Source organism: Eurosta solidaginis, chromosome 3 (assembly GCF_040869045.1).
Source record: "Eurosta solidaginis isolate ZX-2024a chromosome 3, ASM4086904v1, whole genome shotgun sequence".
In the NCBI taxonomy this organism is placed as follows: domain Eukaryota; kingdom Metazoa; phylum Arthropoda; class Insecta; order Diptera; family Tephritidae; genus Eurosta; species Eurosta solidaginis.
The window spans coordinates 14,060,935-14,080,086 of NC_090321.1; the positions used below are offsets into that span (position 1 = coordinate 14,060,935).

The 19,152-nt window shown below is 35.2% G+C and overlaps 1 protein-coding gene and 1 long non-coding RNA gene across 13 annotated transcripts in view; one reads left to right on the forward strand and one right to left on the reverse strand.

Moving 5' to 3' along the window:
* The window catches only part of LOC137243326 (uncharacterized), an 81,446-nt gene that overhangs the window by 54,546 nt on the left and 7,748 nt on the right, over positions 1-19,152 (reverse strand). The gene's annotated exons all lie outside the window — the stretch shown is intronic.
* Positions 1-19,152, forward strand: part of LOC137243323 (uncharacterized) — a 96,423-nt gene that overhangs the window by 46,279 nt on the left and 30,992 nt on the right. For 2 of the 12 annotated variants that reach the window (XM_067770948.1, XM_067770949.1), the window contains exons 1-2: positions 16,103-16,246; positions 16,900-17,068. The exons of 6 other annotated variants lie outside the window; for them this stretch is intronic. The gene's annotated coding sequence lies outside the window, so the exon portion shown is untranslated. Of the gene's footprint in view, positions 1-16,102; positions 16,247-16,899; positions 17,069-19,152 lie in introns of those variants that run through there. 4 more of the 12 variants (XM_067770963.1, XM_067770946.1, XM_067770964.1 and 1 more) reach the window with 4 other exon arrangements.

Below are 19,152 nucleotides of genomic sequence, written 5' to 3' on the forward strand. Positions count from 1 at the left end.
AATTCAACCAATTCGCCGTGCAGAAGAATGTCAAGTCAAAAGAAAATTTTTATTGATTTCGATTGACTGACATCAAAGCGTATCCATACCAGGTGGTGGCAAAGCGAATTCAACCAATTCACCGTGCTGAAGAAAAGCTGTGTTTTTTTTTCTCTATATACGTTTATGCTTAAACTTTGTATGGACTGCTAAGCGACAAACTTTAAATACACCTCTGAAATTGCCGAACATAAAATTAGTACTACTAAATTTCACGCATTATACTCAGATGTAACTGAAATATGTGTCTATGCTTCACCTCAACCCTAATTCTATCTATCACCTCTAAATATGGTGTGTATCCACTATTCATCGCAACCGATTCAGCTATATGTTATACACAGCCATACGACAGAGGTTTGTGTCTCCGCTTTTCGGTACACCCTGTGCTGTAGCTAGTTATTTAACCACTTCCGCTGGATGGGTCTCCTAACCATTATCTAAGCGAGGATAAGCGTTTTTTTTACGCGTAAACGTAAACGTATACGCGTGTAAAAAAATACGGCTAATGTCAAGTCAAAAGAAAATTTTAATTGATTTCGATTAACTTACACATTACTCAGATGTAACTGAAATATGTGTCTATGCTTCACCTCAACACTAATTCTATCTATCACCTCTAAATATGGTGTGTATCCACTATTCATCGCAACCGATTCAGCTATATGTTATACACAGCCATACGACAGAGGTTTGTGTCTCCGCTTTTCGGTACACCCTGTGCTGTAGCTAGTTATTTAACCACTTCCGCTAGATGGGTCTCCTAACCATTATCTAAGCGAGGATAAGCGTTTTTTTTACGCGTAAACGTAAACGTATACGCGTGTAAAAAAACACGGCTAATGTCAAGTCAAAAGAAAATTTTAATTGATTTCGATTAACTTACACATTAAAGTACAAGGCGCTGTATGGAATATAATCAAGAAGACGCAATCTGCTGTTGTGATAACAACACCTAGGAGCAAAGCGAATCCATACCAGGTGGTGGCAAAGCGAATTTAACCAATTCACCGCGCAGAAGAACGTGAAATCAAAAGAAAATGTTCATTGATTCCGATTAACTGACATGTCGTAGTATAAGGCGTTGTATGGAAAATAATCAAGAAGAAGTTATCAGCTTTTTGGATAACAACACCCGATACTGAATACTTCCTTGAAGCTTAGAAGCGCAAACTTCATCTTAAACTTCTTGTTACAATAGCCCTGTTTTTTTTACACGCATATACATTTACGCTTATCCTCGCTTAGATAATGCTTAGAAGGCCCATCTAGCGGCATTGGTTAAACAAATAGCTACAGCACAGGGAGCACCGAAAAGCAGAGATACAACGTATGGCTGTGTATAACATATAGCTGAATCGGTTGCAATGAATAGTGGATACACTCACCATTTTTAGAGGTGATACATAGAATTAGTGTTGAGGTGAAGCATAGACACATATTTCAGTTACATCTGAGTATAATGCGTATTGAAATTTAGTAGTACTAATTTTATGTGCGGCAATTTCAGAGGTGTATTTAAAGTTTGTCGCTTAGCAGTCCATACAAAGTTTAAGCGTAAACGTATATAGATGTAAAAAAAAAAACACAGCTAATGTAAGGGTCTGTCATTATATTAGTTATATTTCTACTTCAATATTCTCTTCATTTTATATTTTATTTAACTTTTTATTTTGTTACTCTATTTTCGGCTGATGACGTGAGTCTTATTATTCATCCATTCAAATCCATCATAAGCATTTAGCATCAAAGTTCATCAGTCTTTTAATCTTCAAAGAGCTGTAATTTATTAAAAACTTGAAATGAAACAACGGACGCTTTTAGCTTTCTGAGATCAATTAATATGTCTAAACAATTACAATAAGCTAAATTTATATTACATTTAAGGGAAAATTATTTGCTTAATTTCTACATTTTACGACAACTAAAATTGCTTTCAGTATTTATAAATTAGTTGAACATAAATCACAAATCAATTTCCTGTTGCGCGCCGGATATTAGTAGGTCGTACAAAATGAGACATCAACAAAAGCAAAATAGCGTCATTGTGATGACATCACATCATATCAGATCAGATCAGCGGTTGCATCAGTCGAGTGACAGACAGCCAGCGCTGCCATCAACACGTCATAAACAAATAACACCCACTGTGCACGTGAGTGCTTGGTCCAATGATGCTGAAGCTTAAGTAACGGCAAATTTTCTGTGTCATGACCAATGCCAACAACAAATCTAATGCTAAAATTTATTTCGGCATAGACGTGAAAACGTGTTTTACGCCGATTTTTATAGTTTTCATATATATACATATACAAATTTAGATTTACATTAATACCTATTCATATGGTAAATACAGTCCCACCTACATACGTAAATACAGTGCCTCCAAACCAAAGTCGGACGTACTGCAATTCGATGAACGAACGGATTCTGCAACTCTAAGTATTTCATTGATATGCTATTGTTCGGGCGTCACTCGCCATAAGTCTGTAAGTATTTTGTCGCAGGTCCTTTTACGATGAATGCGGTCCAATGTTACCATCTTTTCGAACTGCGCCTAAATAGCTAGAAGAGACCGGCTATGAGTTCTTAAACTGCTTAGTTTACTTTGATCTTGCTCTTCTTAAATATTCGCTGATGCTGCCCTCATAGAAGAATAAAAATCATAATTTTTTAAGTTGAAGTCCCCTACTTAGGTTAGGTTGGGTTGGGTGGCCGCTGTTCCATCTAGGTGGAAGCAGCCCAATTGAACACTTTTAATGATATACTTCCAAATGAGATAAATATCGATTCCCGAATTTCCTCTGGAGATTTGTATATGTCCCTACCAAGATATTTATGCTCTGTTATTGGAAAATCTGGGCAGTTAAGCACGAAGACTCCACCTCGTCATCCTCCATGCAGCAAACACAGTTATGGTTTCCCAGAAGACTGAGCCGCACTGCATGGATTCTGGAAAACTTCAGAGTAACGGGAGTAGTCACTTACGCTGACAATTTTGTTATGACCATCACCTAATAACCTCATTCCAACGATTATTGAACTTATGGAAATGGAATCTTTCGGCATTAAGCGATGGACAGGTCCCAAAGGGCTGGGACTGATAAAATCCAGTATGTGGCACTCCGTATTCCAGTTACGGTCACGTAAGGGCATTAGATGATATGGTAAGAGGATGATTTAGCGGCGGCGAAATTTATCTAACGTCGATACGGATTATTTTACGACAGCTGTTGACTTTCAGTCACGGACACTAGGTATGCCATGAAGGAAGAATTGGGGATGTTTAGAGAGTGGTAGAGACATTAAAGTGTACACAAACGAACTAAAACGGGAGAGGGAACTGAGCCTGGGATGTACTTGAATAATATCCGGGCAAATCAATCGTATCGACATCCTGGACGACTCTGGCGCTGTCGTCCAACAAAGGTCTATGCCATAGAGAGAGACAGAGAGAGCAACTAGACTGATCCAGGACAGTACGGGCGTCTATAGGGCACCTCAATGTCTCGATTTGTTATGCCCACACATACAGAAATATTGCAGGAAATTCCTGGGGATAATGCCGGAAGAGGTTTCGAAATGAATATAAAAGAGGCGTATACCTCCGTATGCACACCCTTCGTATATCTTCTGGGGAAAATCGTGAAGTACACTATTATAGAAACGAATATACTGTTGACCAACCAGGATGGGTCCGAGGTCTCAAGGTTCTTATTACCATGTTTGAATAGGTAAGAAATGAGCTGATGTTTCGAAGATGACGCATTTCAACAAGCTCTCTCTACGAAACCCGCACAGGACAGCCGACAAAACGCAACATTTCTCAATACCAACATTTGTACATATTCCAAAAAACGTATTGTCTGCATTTTTTTTTAACTGACTGTAAAAAATTGCAAAAACATTAATTTTGTTGCAAAATTTTGGGACTTCGTCTCGCTACTGGCAATTAGCATACTTAATTAGTAATTTTCCGAATGAATTAGTCACACATTTTTTGTAATAATACTCAATGTACAAAATTAAGGAGTGCCCGTTTAGATAGTTTATTTTTTATGAGTTTCGCCTAAATGTGTTAATATTTCCAAAAATAATTAAATTTTGCATAAATTAATTCTTAAAATTTTTTTTTTTATGTTAAAAACCAAACAATTTACCACGAACAAAATTCATAGGTAAAGGATTAATAAAAACGCAATGTATCAATTATCACTAATTACGCGCTTCAAAACTTTTAATTTTCAGCTATAAATTAATAGCAAAATAATAACAACAACAAATTTAGCGCATTCACATTTATTAGTTAGACGATTTATTTGTGTATTTTTTCTTGCTGTTTTTCTATGCTAAGCATTTTGAAATTGTTGCTATTATTGTAGCACTTTCGTGGTCTGCAAACAAGTGCCAAGCTCATTCCATCCATATCTCATTCATTCAATATATCATGTAAATTGTTTGTTTTACATGAACGAAGTATTTCGCATTTGAAAGAAAAAGCATTTTTTTTAATTTGCACTCAATATTAGAAATTTAGTTGAAAGAGATTTAGCAAATTTCGTTTTGGCAGCGCATTCAATGTATGTGTGTATTTATATTTAACATATACAAACAACTCTGCAACATGTTGCTAAACTCGTCAGCAACATCTGCATTTCTTCGGAAATGGTTATGTACTTAGTGAAAAATGCAAAAAAATCCCTGTGCCGATAATTAGTTTCGATACTATATATGTATATATATGTATATATGGAGTATTCCATCCCATTTCGACCAATTTTGAACCCGACCCCTTTAGAATTGGCTGTTTTTCTTCTTTTTCTAGCTTACGAAAGACGTTTTTCAGAAGTTTTTCAAATTTTTTCATCCAACTCAAAAAAAGTTATGAATTTTTAAAAAACACCGTTTTTGTTTTCAAAATGCTATAACTTTTTCAAAAATTGACCATTTGGGATCTTTTTTTTTTAATTTGTTTTTAAATGTACTTTTCGGAAAAAATTCAAAAAAATTTTTAAAGTTTTTTTTTTGTAATTTTTCAGTTTTTCGAGATTTTTTGAAATATTTAAAACTTATTTTGAGTTGGAAAACGGTGTTTTTTTCAAAATGCTATAACTTTTTCAAAAATTGACCGTTTGGGATCATTTTTTTTTTTTTAAATATGTTTTTAAATGTAGTTTTCGGAAAAAATACAAGAAAAATTTTAAAGTTTTTTTTTCAATTAAATAAAAAAAAAAAACAAATTCTCGGCCCACTCCGGGATTAGTGGGGTTGATTGCGGAATTTATTGAAGTTTTTTATGAGAAAAAAAAGGGCGAATTTCGAAAAATCTCGAAAAACTGAAAAATTACAAAAAAAACTTTAAATTTTTTTTGAATTTTTTCCGAAAAGTACATTTAAAAACAAATTTAAAAAAAAAAAAAAGATCCCAAACGGTCAATTTTTGAAAAAGTTATAGCATTTTGAAAACAAAACCACCGTTTTTTATACCTTTCATGAAAATGAAATGGTATATTAATTTCGTCACGAAACCGAGAATTGTAAGTCCTTAAAGGAAAATAGATAGACCCACCATTAAGTATACCGAAATAATCAGGTTGAAGAGCTGAGTTGATTTAGCCATGTCCGTCTTCTGTCTGTTTGTATGCAAACTAGTCCCTCAATTTTTGAGATATCTTGATAAAATTTGGTGAGCGGGTGTATTTGGGTGTCCGATTAGACATTTGTCGGAACCGACTGGATCGGACCACTATAGCATATATCCTCCATACAACCGATTTTTCAGAAAAAGAGGATTTTTGTAATATCTTACCCAATTTAACAGATTGAAGCTTCAAACTTCACCATATACTTTCGTATATTGCACATATTGTTGCCTGAAAAAATTGATGAGATCGGTCGTATATATAGTATATATCCCCCACAACCGATTGTTCAGATAAGGAACTTTTCGTAATTACTGCCCTATTTTAAGAGCTAGAGGCTTCAAATTTCAACGAATGCTTACGTATATAGCATATATTGTTGTCTGAAAAAATCATAAAGATCGGTGGTATATATAGTATATATATGGTGGTATATATAGTATATATATATAGTATATATATATATATTTTCGCAAATTTTAGCCCCATTTTAACAGCTAGAAGCTTCAAATTTCACCGAATACTTACGTATATAGCATAGAGATCGGTTGTATATATAGTATATATCTCATACAACCGATTGTTCAGATAAGAAACTTTTCGCAATTTCTACCCCATTTTAACAGCTATAAGCTTAAAATTTCACCGATTGCTTACGTATATAGCATATATTGTTGTCTGAAAAAATCATAGAGATCGGTTGTATATATAGTATATATCTCATACAACCGATTGTTCAGATAAGAAACTTTTCGCAATTTCTACCCCATTTTAACAGCTATAAGATTCAAATTTCACCGATTGCTTACGTATTAGCGTGTATTGCTGTCTGAAAAAATCATAGAGATCGGTTGTATATATAGTATATATCTCATACAACCGATTGTTCAGATAAGAAACTTTTCGCAATTTCTACCCCATTTTAACAGCTATAAGCTTCAAATTTCACCGATTGCTTACGTATATAGCGAATATTGTTGTCTGAAAAAATCATAGAGATCGGTTGTATATATAGTATATATCTCATACAACCGATTGTTCAGATAAGAATCTTTTCGCAATTTCTACCCCATTTTAACAGCTATACGCTTCAAATTTCACCGATTGCTTACGTATATAGTATGTATTGTTGTGTCAAAAAATCATAGAGATCGGTGATATATATAATATATATATGATGGTATATATAGTATATATATATAGTGTATATATTTTTTTTTTGCAATTTCGGCCCCATTTTAACAGCTAGAAGCTTCAAATTTCACCAAATGCTTACGTATATAGCATTTATTGTTGTCTGAAAAAATCATTGAGATCGGTGGTATATATATTATATACTTCATATAAACTGTCATTTTTGCCCCTTATTTTCGGCTAGAAGCTTCAAAATTCATCAAATTTCATCAAATAGTTACTTCTACGTCATATATTTTTGAAATACGTGATTCGTAGTCATAGTTTTTACATGCAGACCACAAAAAACGTGAAGCTTTGCATCCTCACATAAAGAACCTACCTATTTTTATACTCAGTTGAGCAGAGCTCACAGAGTATATTAAGTTTGATTGGATAACGGTTGGTTGTACATATATAAAGGAATCGAGATAGATATAGACTTCCATATATCAAAAGAATCAGGATCGAAAAAAAATTTGATTGAGCCATGTCCGTCCGTCCGTCCGTCCGTCCGTTAACACGATAACTTGAGTAAATTTTGAGGTATCTTGATGAAATTTGGTATGTGGGTTCCTGAGCACTCATCTCAGATCGCTATTTAAAATGAACGATATCGGACTATAACCACGCCCACTTTTTCGATATCGAAAATTTCGAAAAATGAAAAAAATGCCATAATTCTATAACAAATACGAAAAAAGGGATGAAACATGGTAAGGTAATTGGATTGTTTTATTGACGCCAAATATAACTTTAGAAAAAACTTTATAAAATGGTTGTGACACCTACCATATTAAGTAGAAGAAAATGAAAAAGTTCTGCAGGGCGAAATAAAAAACACTTAAAATCTTGGCAGGTATTACATATATAAATAAATTAACGGTATCCAGCAGATGATTTTCTGGGTCACCCTGGTCCACATTTTGGTCGATATCTGGAAAACGCCTTGACATGTACAACTACCACCACTCCCTTTTAAAACTCTCATTAATACCTTTAATTTGATACCCATATCGTACAAACTCATTCTAGAGTCACCCCTGGTCCACCTTTATGGCGATATCTCGAAAAGGCGTCCACCTATAGAACCAAGGCACACTCCCTTTTAAAAATACGCATTAACACCTTTCATTTGATACCCATATAGTGCAAACAAAGTCTAGAGTCACCCCTGGTCCACCTTTATTGCGATACCTCGAAAAGGCGTCCACCTATAGAACTAAGGCCCACTCCCTTTTAAGATACTCATTAACTCCTTTCGTTTGATACCCATATTGTACAAACAAATTCTAGGGTCACCCCTGGTCCACCTTTATGGTGATATCTCGAAACGGCGTCCACCTATGGAACTAAGGATTACTCCCTTTTAAAATACTCATTAACACCTTTCATTTGATACCCATATCGTACAAACGCATTCTAGAGTCACCCCTGGTCCACCTTTATGGCGATATCTCGAAAAGGCGACCACCTGTACAACAACCACCACTCCCTTTTAAAACCCTCATTAATACCTTTAATTTGATACCCATATCGTACAAACACATTCTAGAGTCACCCCTGGTCCACCTTTATGGCGATATTTCGAAACGGCATCCACCTATAGAACTAAGGCCCACTCCCTTTTAAAATACTCATTAACACCATTCGTTTGATGCCCATATTGTACAAACAAATTCTAGGGTCGCCCCTGGTCCACCTTTGTGGCAATATCTCGAAACGGCGTCCACCTATGGAACTAAGGATTACTCCCTTTTAAAATACTCATTAACACCTTTCATTTGATACCCATATCGTACAAACGCATTCTAGAGTCACCCCTGGTCCACCTTTATGGCGATATCTCGAAAAGGCGACCACCTGTACAACAACCACCACTCCCTTTTAAAACCCTCATTAATACCTTTAATTTGATACCCATATCGTACAAACACATTCTAGAGTCACCCCTGGTCCACCTTTATGGCGATATTTCGAAACGGCATCCACCTATAGAACTAAGGCCCACTCCCTTTTAAAATACTCATTAACACCATTCGTTTGATGCCCATATTGTACAAACAAATTCTAGGGTCGCCCCTGGTCCACCTTTGTGGCAATATCTCGAAACGGCGTCCACCTATGGAACTAAGGATTACTCCCTTTTAAAATGCTCATTAACACCTTTCTTTTGATACCCATATTGTACAAACAAATTCTAGGGTCACCCCTGGTCCACCTTTATGGCGATATCTCGAAACGGCGTCCACCTATGGAACTAAGGATTACTGCCTTTTAAAATAATCATTAACATCTTTCATTTGATACCCATATCGTACAAACACATTCTAGAGTCACCCCTGGTCCACCTTTATGGCGATATTTCGAAACGGCTTCCACTTATAGAACTAAGGCCTACTCCCTTTTAAAATACTCATTAACACCTTTCGTTTGATGCCTATATTGTGCAAACAAATTTTAGGGTCACCCCTGGTCCACCTTTATGGCGATATCTCGAAACGGCGTCCACCTATGGAACTAAGGATTACTCCCTTTTAAAATACTCATTAACACCTTTCATTTGATACCCATATCGTACAAACGCATTCTAGAGTCACCCCTGGTCCACCTTTATGGCGATATCTCGAAAAGGCGACCACCTATACAACAACCACCACTCCCTTTTAAAACCCTCATTAATACCTTTAATTTGATACCCATATCGTACAAACACATTCTAGAGTCACCCCTGGTCCACCTTTATGGCGATATTTCGAAACGGCATCCACCTATAGAACTAGGGCCCACTCCCTTTTAAAATACTCATTAACACCATTCGTTTGATGCCCATATTGTACAAACAAATTCTAGGGTCGCCCCTGGTCCACCTTTGTGGCGATATCTCGAAACGGCGTCCACCTATGGAACTAAGGATTACTCCCTTTTAAAATACTCATTAACACCTTTCATTTGATACCCATATCGTACAAACGCATTCTAGAGTCACCCCTGGTCCACCTTTATGGCGATATCTCGAAAAGGCGACCACCTATACAACAACCACCACTCCCTTTTAAAACCCTCATTAATACCTTTAATTTGATACCCATATCGTACAAACGCATTCTAGAGTCAACCCTGATCCACCTTTATGGCTATATCCCTAAATGGCGTCCACTTATAGAACTATGGCCCACTCCCTCATAAAATACTCTTTAATGCCTTTAATTTGATACACATGTCATACAAGCACATTCCAGGGTTTCCCTCGGTTCATTTTCCTACATGGTTATTTTCCCTTATGCTGTCACCATAGCTCTCAACTGAGTATGTAATGTTCGGTTACACCCGAACTTAACCTTCCTTACTTGTTTATTTTATATTTATATTAAAAATCGTTTAGGTATGTAGATCTGTTCACTATATATTTCCTATCTTATACATCCGATTATTCGGAGATTACGAACGGGATAAGATTATTGTTCAGCCCCATTCATGGAAGGTATGAAGTCTTCGGCACAGCCGAAGACAGTCCCGTCCTTACTTGTGTTTTTTTTTTAATTCATAACTTTTTTTGAGTGGGATGAAAAAATTTGAAAAACTTCTGAAAAACGTCTTTCGTAAGCTAGAAAAAGAAGAAAAACTTTCAGCCAATTCTAAAGGGGTCGGGTTCAAAATTGGTCGAAATGGGATGGAATACCCCATATGTATATATATATATATATTAGAGCGGTTCAAATTGTATTGATGGATTTGTTTTTCATCAGGAGTATAGCAAAAACGTAATCTACATATGATTCTAACATAAATTGTTGAAGACACCATAGCTTTAAGGCCGACTTCGAGTTCCCGACTTTTGCAAAATAGATATTTTGCCATATGAATGTAGGGTTTGGCCAAAAAATCTTCATAGCTTCTGATAGAATTATAGGAAAAATATTATATTGGGCTTACTTTAAAGGTATTTTACGTACATTTCAGAATCTGTATTAATATCTATAGTGTTTTCGTATTTTAGTAGAGATATCAGGCTTAAATTATGAGCAATTAGCCTAAAATGAACTTTAAACTACTAAGTATATTATCATTTTTAACAAATTTGTTATGCAATTTTTTTTCTTTACAGCTAAAATAAGTTCAGAACATTTCCAACAACTTTCATTCTGACAGTTTTTCTTTTTTCGAATTTGTTTTAGTAGAAAACAATTTTCAAAAAAACCTAAATTTTCAAGTAATAACCGAAAAAACACAATTTTTGTAATTTTAATGTAATTTATTTAAAAATATATTTGTTTTACTTAAAATTGACCATTTTAGCGTATTTTTCAAAATAAAAGTAATGTTATGTTATAATTTCTTTAAATCTTTTTTGTTCCCCATTCGTGGTTGTTTTTACGACTTTCTGCTGTAACAGCCATAACATCTTCACATTTTTTTTCTATAACACGTTTGGAAACAGATGTTAACAAAATTCATCCATACAATTTGACCCGCTCTAATATACATACATATATCAAAGACTGCTCCTAAGTTATATACATTTTGGTTCAAATCAGAATACGTGCTTCACCGAAATGACAAGCGCCTTAGCAGTAGGTCGAAAGCAAATAGAGAATAAACGGTTGCGCGGCCTTATGAGTCTGAATAAAGCGCAAAACGTGTGGGCTCCACATGACCACCACAGGCAAAACCGAGGGCTCGATATGATTACATCTTTTTGGACTATGCCAGACTGAGACAGAACATATTTGTGTCAGATGTATTTCGCTAACTATTGACAGCAAAAATCAAGCGTATTTTCCGTATTTTGATAATGTGACGTCACGCTCAGAGAGAGGATTAACACTCTAAAGAACTTTGCATGTAAATGCAACAACGACAAATTTGAGCCAGAAAGATGGCTGTATCAATTTCTCAACCAAATTTGTTTTCACTAGGTCAAATTTGACCACCCAATTGGGCATGTCAGAGAAGATGACTTGTCATACGGCCTGAAATGCGCTTGCCGCTCGTTTGACTACAAAGTGTCAATTAAAGTGATCTATAAGTGGTAACGACAATTGCCAAACAATATAACAAATTTAACATTAAAATTTTGCTGACATTTTGGCGATTTAGTTCCGTTTTCTAACTGACGTTCCATCAATAAATAATGATGTAACGGCGTATGAAATAACGGGAAATAACGGGACGGGTTATGAAATAATTGAATAAAAAAATGTTAAGCATGTGTTTTGACCATGCACTACTTTATCGACCTCGAGTCAGTAATGTGACAACGGAAAAGCCTTTGACCTCAATTGACCAGCGCAATAGCTTGAAGCAGTTTTATATGTTAGCCATTTTCACCTATTGAAGAGAAATCATTAGTTTCGAGGCACTTCCTTGTAATAAACCAACTTTCTTTATAATAAGCTATTTAGGGCCAAATTATGTCTAACACGCTGCTGGGACACATTTTTTCTCGTCTGCAATAAAATTCGTGTATGTTAAGGCCGAATTAATGGTGACTTATAACCATAAACCCATAACCAGATAAAACAGCTGATCACACCTACCTTATGGAAATCAATGTAATCGAGTTAGCGTTATGGTATGGCACCATTAATCGATTACATTGATTTCCATAAGGTAAGTTCGATCAGCTGTTTTATCTGGTTATAAGTCACCATTAATTCGCCCTTAAGTCTGTGACTATGATTATCTGTTCAGCATTATTTTGCGCTGAATGTGTATGTAAGTGACTATACGAAGTGGCTTATTGCTTAACACAATCAGCCCCTAATGGGTGAAATGAAGGACAAGAGCGGCATCAGCAAACTTATATATATAGCAACTTTTTTTCCGCATGAATAACCATTCCGTTCAATTTTAGTATCATAATTCATCGATACACAATCGATAGATAAACAGATGCTCTGGCATCCATACCGTTCTGAGTCCGATACCCTTGAAAGTATGAAGCTCTTAGATTTCTTTGTTTATTTTAACTTCAAAACAAAATATATGTAGCATTTAACAAACTCTAATTTAAAAAAAAATGCCAAGAATGTGGTAAACTTTTTTGCATATCACATAAAGTAATAATAAAACAAAGCATTCAAGTTCTTCGAATTTTCGAAGTTTTCAATTAAATGACTTGAAAGTATTTTAGTAAATGTACGATATTCACAGACGGAATGTAATTTTTATTGACCATTTTTGTTCCTTATATAGATTGTTATACTTACATTAGACTTGGCCGAAAAAAAGTTGCAAAAGACCGGCGCTCTCAATTTGGAGCTTGTGTTGAAAGACACGTTGAACCTGGTAGGGCATCCAAACCGCTAAGCTATAAATAGCGGTGGCAACACCGTGAATCCCAACCAATACGCTCTTAACATAAGCTTCTTATTTCGTGGAGATCTTTTGAAAAGGTTTTTATTTTGTTTGGGGTCTGACCCAGCGAATTAGACTAAGTGATATTGAAAAAGTTAAATAATTGAAGACCCTAGTATGTATGTATGTATATAAATATGTGGGTATGTATGTGCTATATATGTATGTACGTATGCATACGTTTCTATAAATATATATCTTCCAGCATCTTTGAAACGCACTACAAGATTTATAGGCATGTCAGCGGATTTAAATTAGCCTATCGAAGGGAGATCAAATCTCGGGAATGATGGCTAATTTAAGAAAATGAAATTACTTCGAAAGTGAAATAAAAACAAATTAAATTACAAAAACAGCATAAAGATAAACTTCATTGCTCGAACTAAATAAACAAATTGGAACTAACCAGAATAATGAAAACTTAATTTTAGATGCTGCATGAAGATATACATACATATACAGCAGCGAACAGAAAAATAGCATTCCTCAATGGTTTTTTTTCTTTTTTCTATATTTTAAGTTAAAACTTCCATGAACTTTATCACTAAAACTATGCAAACCAATCAAGGCGAATCCATACCAGGTGGTGGCAAAGCGAATTCAACCAATTCGCCGTTCAGAAGAATGCCAGGTTAGGTTAGGTTAGAGTGGCCACCGGTGCGAGCACCAGTGCACTTAAGCCCAAAAAGGACCAATTGTGATACCAAGCGGATCTCTCCCCTACTCAGACCAACGTCAGGTGTTTCTTAGGTTCTAACTTAGCCAGATCACAAAGATCGTGAAAGAAGGGAGATCCCAGAAATTTCTTCCTATTGTGCCAAAGCGCGGGACAATCGCACAGAAAATGTTTGACTGTTTCTATCTCCTCTTCGTCTTTGCAGCTCCTGCAGTAATCATTATAGCGAGCACCCAGCCGTTGTGGGTGCCTGCCGATTGCTATGTGGCCGGTTATAAGTCCAACCACCAGAGATATGTCCCTCCTACCAAGAAAAAGGAGACTTTTTGTGCGTCTCGCGTCCCATTCAGGCTGGTAGCAGGCTTCAAGATTGCTCCATCTCACACCCGCTTCCCTAAAGAAAATTCCTTTCAAAATGAGCTTACAGGTAGCGAGCGACATGCTCAATCCCTTCCAGGACGACGAAAGCGGAACGGATGTGCCCCCTCTTGTAAGTTCGTCAGCCATCTCATTGCCCGGTATATTTGAGTGTCCAGGCACCCATATCAGACTGAGAGAAGTTTGCTCAACGATCTCGTTAAGAGTTTTCGGCACTTCTTTACTGTCCTAGACTTACATGTGACCGATCCAAGTGCTTTTAGTGCAGCCTGGCTGTCAGAGTAAATACAAATTTGGTTATGGCCGTGAGCAGCCTTGCCCAGGTGATCAGTGCCCTCATTTATAGCAGCCACCTCCACCTGAAAGACGCTGCAATGACCGGGTAGGCTAAATGATAGATTCGACTCTATTTGAGGTGCAAAGACACCGCTACCCACCTTATAATCCAGTTTGGAGCCGTCAGTATATATCTGCAGCCTATCGTTCAGGTACGGCGGCTCCTTCAACCAATAATCCCCAATGAATGAAGAATGTCAACTCAATAGAAAATTTTAATTGATTTCGATTAACTGACATATCAAAGTACACGACGCTGTATGGACAATAATAAATTTGCCTTGAAACCCATTTACAAAATATTTTCAAAAAAATTCGAAGCAACCACACAATTTTACGAAATTTGTAAATTTTTATTTGGACTTCGCTGATGGTTTTTGAGTATGCAGTTTTGTAGCCCAACCAATTTTAGTCCAATAACTTACAAGTTTAAGGTCACTCAAAACTCCCATTGATTTTTTACAATTTTTTTTTCGAAGGCTGTTTCAGACTTTCTGGCACACAAAAAAAAAGTCACACTTTGTATGGAGAAAAATGTAAAGCATCTTGAGAAAAATTGGCAAAAATCAATGTAAACTTTGAAAAGGCTACAAAAAAATCAGATAACTCCAAATAAAATGTTCGAAGTTTTCGTAATATTTTTTTCGAATATACGAATTTTTCCAAAAACATTTTTTTTTTCATAGTTTCTGATATAAAATTCATAGGAGTTTTTCCATAAAATATCGAGAGTAAAGAAAGGGGAATTATATTGACGAAATTTGGTACAAATTGCCACCGCTATTTTTCTGTTCTCTTCAAATTTTATAAAAATTGCAACTGCTATTTTCTGTTCGCTGCTGATTCTAATTTGATGGCGTGCAATGGCGTGAAATTCGATTGTATGCAACACAATTACGTCATTTCGATAAACGCGAGCATGCTGTCAACACGATGAGGTAAACAGTTATCATAAGGCAAAAAAGAAAAGTGAAAGATTTATATTTTGAATCGCAAAAGAATGACGTCAAGTACGAAAATGTAAAAGTAGCAATAGCAGAGCCACCCGCAACTGACAGATACAAATATGCTCAATTAAGATAAACAATGAAAAGTACGTACAGACATAGCGTATGAATATAGAAGGTGTGAATGACAGATGGCATACCATTGAGGTGGTTTCTTAAGCAAATGCAGAGCTTTGACAGCTTCAATCGTTTTGTTTTTCTTTTGTTACCTATTTGTTTTCGAGAGAAAGAGATTTAAAAAAATCCGAAAATACGACAAGATCAGTTTTTTGCGCTCAACAATTAAGTAGCGGCGTTTAATGTTTTCATAAACATTTTTCTGTTTATCTCACTGCGTCGACGCATTGCCGGTTTTCGGGCGAAGTAAAGTGATGACAAAGCGCGATGTGTGATATTCACTGCTCTTGTTTTTTTTTTGGATACTCTTTTACTGTGCTTCGACTGCCACCGTTTGTGTTGGGATCTGCATGGATATTTTCAAATTTTCGAATCAGTTTGGTTTCGCTTCGCTTTTTGAACGTTTCGAATTTTATTTGCTTCAGCACTTTTGCATTCGGTTCGGTTCGGTTTAGTTTTATTTTGTGAATATTTTTCCTATTTAGTTTTTTTTGTTGTGTGCAATGTAAATTCGAAAAGTATAAAACTAGAATACTACACTTTTTTTATTCAATAGCAATCAATTGCACTTTTTGTTTGCGTAATAAAAATAACTCCACATATGCATACAGATTTATGCTCCAGTTTTGCTTGAATTCCAAAAATTCATAAAAATTTGAAAAGTGAAAAATTCATTAGCTAGTGTGCTAAAAATAACGTGTTTAAATATGTCTAGTTTCTCAGCAAGCGCTGTTATCTTTTGCAATCGCAGAGCAAAAAAATGAACTATAATATTTTCCTGAAAGTGAAGACCTCGTACAAAAGCCTCTAATTATGCAGTCCGACAAATTTTAGCCCCAGAAATAAGCCAATATTTTTTAAGCCTTCGTGTGTCGAATCTGTATCCGGTGCCAGAATTTTTAAATTGGTTCTGGTTATGGAGATATTTGTGCCTGAAAGTGCTAAAAACACATTTTCTGCCATATTCACTACAATTTTTTGTCACGAAAATGTCATGAAAATTTCATTTCATCGCAAAATAACATATATGTACAACTTGAAAGTATAACTATTTTCCTATAAAACGTGGTTTTTTTCTGGAAAGCTCTTTTTGAGATTTCCTCAAACTGTATTAGCTTTGTGATATATTCTCCATACAAAATTTCTTTACAAATGCGAAGTCTACTTTTAGGCGCGTTAATCTTTTAATAACTGCATGTCAACGCATCCAGCAGAAAATGCACGTTCGAGATAAATTTATGATAAACTAATAAAATATAACATTCAAGTTAAAAGGAATTTTATCGACTACTCCATCTGCTACACAACTTCAAGTTCAATATAGGAAAGTGTGCCTGAAAGTATGTTACACATATTGCTTTAGGAATCCGATTATGAGTACGAAATATGTGAAAAATATGAGCCTCAGAAATATGATCATATAAGAGTCTTTTATGACTCTGGTATGATGATAATTATGAGCTATATGCTAAGAGTGTTCAGCAAACAAAGAAACTTTGAAACAAATATTCATATGCTATTTTGAAACAATTTTCATTTATATTAAATTTGAATGAACTCCTTTTTTGCAACGTGTCTTGCTGTTCCCCATTTAAATTGGCATGAGCGCTTCCCCCTAACCATCTTCGTAACAATCGGCATTTTAACAATGTAAGTGCTTCGGGCTTTTTTCATTGTAACCACAAACTGTCTCCGTGGTATGCCCTGGTTGGTGTCTCGAGCCCTCTATATCTTTGATTAGAGCTGACGTCGGTATGCCCTACTTTTATAGCTTTCATCCGAAATTTCTGTTTTCAAACAATGTTATGCGTCCAAAATCCGCCCTTATATAAATCACATAAATGACTCAAAAATGAGTCATATAAAACGTTACTATGTTTATGAGTGTCATATTTTAGTTAGTTAGTTTATCGGACTCATATATAATTTATGAAAATAGTTCATATCGCAGGACCATTGCAAAGAGGGAAATAGAGTCATTTAAATGAACTCGTACTGACTGTATACACTCCCATTTACGTATCTTTTCTGACTCCGAATATTTGCTGGGATATATCAATTTAATATTGGGGAAAAGCTAAACAGTTTTTGTGGAGGAAATGATTATGCTTTCAATATCTCGGAAACAAGAACCCAAGTGAAAAATCTAGTTCGGTATTCTAATTAAGCAAAGCGATGACCATCCGAAAAGAATAAGCTCATTTATAAGTCATGCTTTTTTTCCAGTTTAGTCGGCTTGTGTTATTACATAAAGCGATATTACAGTTCAACAGGACATTAGAAGAAAATATGGACCTTTTTAAAGCCAAAATAAATCTCTATGAATTTTTAAAATCGAATTTAAAGTAACCCAGAAATATGAAAAAATTAAATTTGGTTCTGATATCTTCTCAAGTTAAGTTTCGAATTCAAGAGTGATCTTTGGCAATTTTTATACTCAGCTGAGCAGAGCTCACAGAGTATATCAATTTTGTTCGCATAACGGTACCCTGTAATCGAGATAGATATAGACTTCTATATATCAAAATGATCTAGGTGAAATAAGAAATTCATTGAGTCACGTCCGTCCGTCCGTAAACACGATAACTTGAGTAAATTTTGAGGTATCTTGATAAAATTTAGTATGCACGTTCCTGGGAACTCATCTCAGATCGTTATTTAAAATGAACGAAATCGAACTATAACCACCCCCAACGCTTTTTCGATATCGAAAATTTCGAAAAACTGCGATAATTTATTACCAATGACGGATAAAGCGATGAAACTTGGTAGGTGGGTTGACTTTATGACGCAGAATAGAAAATTAGTAAAATCTTGAAAAATGGGCATGGTCCATTAGGTAATTTAAAAGTTTTGCAAGCTGTAATTTGGCAGTCGTTGAAGATATCATAATGAAATTTGGCAGGAACGTTACTCCTATTACTATATGTGTTCTAAATAAAAATTTGCAAAATCGGATAACGAACACGCCCACTTAAAAAAAAAAATAATTTTAAAAGTGAAATTTTAACAAAAAGTTGAATATCTTTACAGTATATAATGAAATAAATAACAGTATATAATGAAATAAAATGAAATGAAATAAGTAAATTATGTCAACTTTCAACTCCAGTAATGATATGGTGCAACAAAATACAAAAGGAAAAGAAAATTTCAAAATGGGCGTGGCTCTGCCCTTTTTCATTTAATTTGTCTAGAATACTTTTAATACCATAAGTCAAACAAAAATTTATCAATCCTTGTGAAATTTGGTAAGGGCATAGCTTCTATGACGATAACTGTTTTCTGTGAAAATATGACCACGACTATGACCACGCTCACTTTTTCGATATCGAAAATTTCGAAAAATGAAAAAAATGCCATAATTACATACCAAATACATGAAACATGGTGATTGGATCGGTTTTTTTTTGCGCAAAATATA